This window comes from Papio anubis, chromosome 10 (genome assembly GCF_008728515.1).
Source record: "Papio anubis isolate 15944 chromosome 10, Panubis1.0, whole genome shotgun sequence".
In the NCBI taxonomy this organism is placed as follows: domain Eukaryota; kingdom Metazoa; phylum Chordata; class Mammalia; order Primates; family Cercopithecidae; genus Papio; species Papio anubis.
Window position 1 is genome coordinate 29,705,396 of NC_044985.1, and position 3,361 is coordinate 29,708,756.

Consider the following 3,361-nt stretch of genomic DNA (forward strand, 5'->3'; position numbering starts at 1 on the left):
CCCTTTGCTACTCGGTCCCAAGAACAGAACAGGTTCTCTTTAACAATGTGGACTTTTCCGAATGCTTAAGACTGATGGAGGGGTAGTGCAACCCAGAGGATCTAAGAATATTCTCATCTTCTGGACTGTTACCTAATGGCAAGGCCAATGGAAATGCCCTCAAGCAAGCTTGCTCTTCCATTGATCAAGCTCCAATCCTATGAGGTTCCAGAAAGATAGGAAGATTTCCTGCAAATTGCAGTATGAAGTTTGCCTCTCAAGTACTTATTTCTTACATGCATAGATCTTTTCTTAAAATGATTGGTAGTGGGACTCTTCACTCATTTCCTGCAGAGTGGTAAGGTGATACAGCCCCAGAAACATACAAAAAATTAGAATAGATATCTGGGTTCATCAGTCTAGATTTCCAAAGCAGAACATTCATTGCTCACTCAGGGCTGAACTGGGCCAATCTTAACCCAGATCTTTCTTTCCTATATCCTTCTTTCAGTTTCTAGTAAATTTCAGACCTTCAAGTTTCAAACAAGAATACAACAGAATAAGCAATATCCTATAGAATAAGCAATATCCTATAGGCTCAGATTAGTCTAAATTCAGAGCAAATAAACATTTTAAACTTACAAAGCCTGCAGAAGCTCTGCTAAACCTATATCCAATTCTCATTATCAAATAGAACGTTTACCTTCTTCAGATGAACATCTGTATTCGGTTCGGTGGTCACTTTAGGGTTTTTTCTCAAGGGCAATGTGCTGGTATTCTCTTCTTAGTTGTGTAAGTAAAAGTTCCACTCAAGTGCTTTTCTCAGAACAAAATAATTCTTTCCCAAAGAATTATTTTGAATTAAATTCTCACTCTGGGAAGTTTAAACTGCTTTCAGTATTGTTTAAATGATATTTGGTCTACTTGTTACATATATATTAATACATACATGGTTCAATAAACTGTAATCTAAGGAACATATTATAAGGAGCAACAACCTAATTACTGAATATGTCATCAAAATACATTGTGGTCATATGTATAAACATGATATATTTTACCCAATACAGCTGGATTATACCTAAATTTAAATGTCCCTTGCCCCTTAGATATTCTGCTTCCTATGCAGAAAAAATTGTTCCCACGCTCCAGGCTGGAAAAAAAAACAAAAAAACAAAAAAACCACCATCTGGATTTAAGGCCATTAATGCAGAAATAAGAGTTTGTTTTAAAATTGATCTTACCTCACAAAAAGAATAAACTTTAAAACTGCTCAATTTCCCTTTATTTATAGGTAAAAATGGACAACAATTTTACCTTTTAAACTCTCATATATTTTTATTAGTTGTTTATTTAACCAAGCACAGCAGCATTTCAATAACGTACATCTAAAATTTTACTGTTCATTTGCTTGCAACTGCAGACCCTGGAGGTTCTACATACCTGGCCCTGATCTTTTTCCACTTCATTTCTGATAAATAATTCTCGTCTATCTTTTCTGCCATCTCATTTGAAGCAAGGCCAATATTTTCTTATCTGCTTTCAGATGTTTATGTACATTTGATACGCATCTGCTTGTCCCTAGCATTAAAGTAATCGTATCTCTGCAGCATATTCTTTGCGTAACAATAATCTCACCAAACAACATTAATATACACATTCTGATGTACAGATATTATTAATAAAAATAACTGGCTAGTTCCTTTGTTCTTATTTGGTTAGGAACCAGGATATCTCCCGTGCTATGAATTCCATGTAACTTTAGTGACTATAATTTCAAAAAATTGTTTTATTCTTCAGTGAGAAAATTAGCAACGATGTTCCTTCCTATTTGGGAAGGAAGTAACAATATAGAATTTAGGCTTTGAGGGGAGAAATTTTTACTTCCTTTCCACCCACTTCCAAGTTCTCTTGTTCTCACGGTCAGACGGTGAGCCTGATTCTCAGTCTGAGAGTGGCAACATGGCTGATAGCAAAAGAATGTTTCTGTGATTCAGCAGTGGCTTACACCAGGCTACGTCTGTGGCAGTGGTGGGGCCCTTGAGGGAAAGGAAGAATGACCGCTCATGGTGGGGCCAGTTCCACCTCAGGACACCTAAGTTGTCCCTGCCTTCAGGGTAAGGCTCTGCCTGGGTGAGTCTCAGGTGTACTGCACTTGGGCAGAGAGGGGAACATTTGCAACAAGCAGGGAGACCAAATATGTGATGCTACCATTGACAAGAGCCTGCTGTCCCTCCAGCCACACTGCCTGATCCTCCTCCCCCATAACAGTCTCCAACACAGGAGTCCACCAGGCTGATGGACCAGTCCTTATAGAAAATACTGACAGAGCCAAATGGAACGTGGGCACCTCTGCTTATTTTTAAAACAAGCTATTTTATGTCACTCACTATCTTTGGCAATAAGCCAGAAAAGAAAAAAAGTATTACAAAAGTACATGGAGTGTTTTTATTGTATTTGTGATTCAAACAAACTCATACAATTCTAAAAGTCCCTCAAGAAAAAAGAGTTCACCCCTTTAAGGGGTTCAACTAAGTTTAGAAAAGAATATGGTCTCATGATTTTTTCTGAAGAAAATATTCATCTCCTTTGAGTTCTATCAACTCTATCTGTGTGTATATATACATAAATATGGATGTATATCTCTATCTATCTGTGTATATATATAAATATGGATGGGTATACATAATATATAAAAAGTATATATACATATATCTATTATATATTTTTATATTTCTCCTCAACTTATCAAAGTTTAGAAACCTGCATCCTTTCGCATCTTTCACTTTAAATAAATACCTGCATACATGTTCCATACTAATGATTCTCCTTTCAATTGTCACACTATGGGATAATCGCTGGCTATTTTTTCTCTAAATTATCAGTGAAATTGCACTTTCTCCTTTCAGAGAACCTGTCAATAATTTCCTAAATGTATGTGGTAGTTGTGTTTCCGTATGATATGATTTGCTGTGAGAAAGGAGAGAAGAGCTGCAGCCCATCCCTTTTAGTCTTCGCCAAAATGATGAAAAGAACCGCTTTCAGTTTTGCCTTGGGTCCTTGAATTTTTGCAACTTCTCTAATCATTTCTTATAAGGATTTTCATGACTTCAGTGAGTTTTGGGGCAAAATAACAATCCTGAAAGCTGTGCACAGTATCGGCCTCGCTTTGAAAATCCTAACTGCAAATGTCTCTGTCCAGCTAGTGAACCCCAGGAAGTATGAGGATATGAGGCAGCTTATCAGAGAAATGAGTGGGAGAGCATTTCCTTCTAGTGGCTGTGACAGCAGGGGTAATTCTGGGCGAAAAGGCCATAATGATAACATCCACAAAATGGCACACTGTTCTCTGAAATGCAAAATGAACATTCCCAAAAATGAA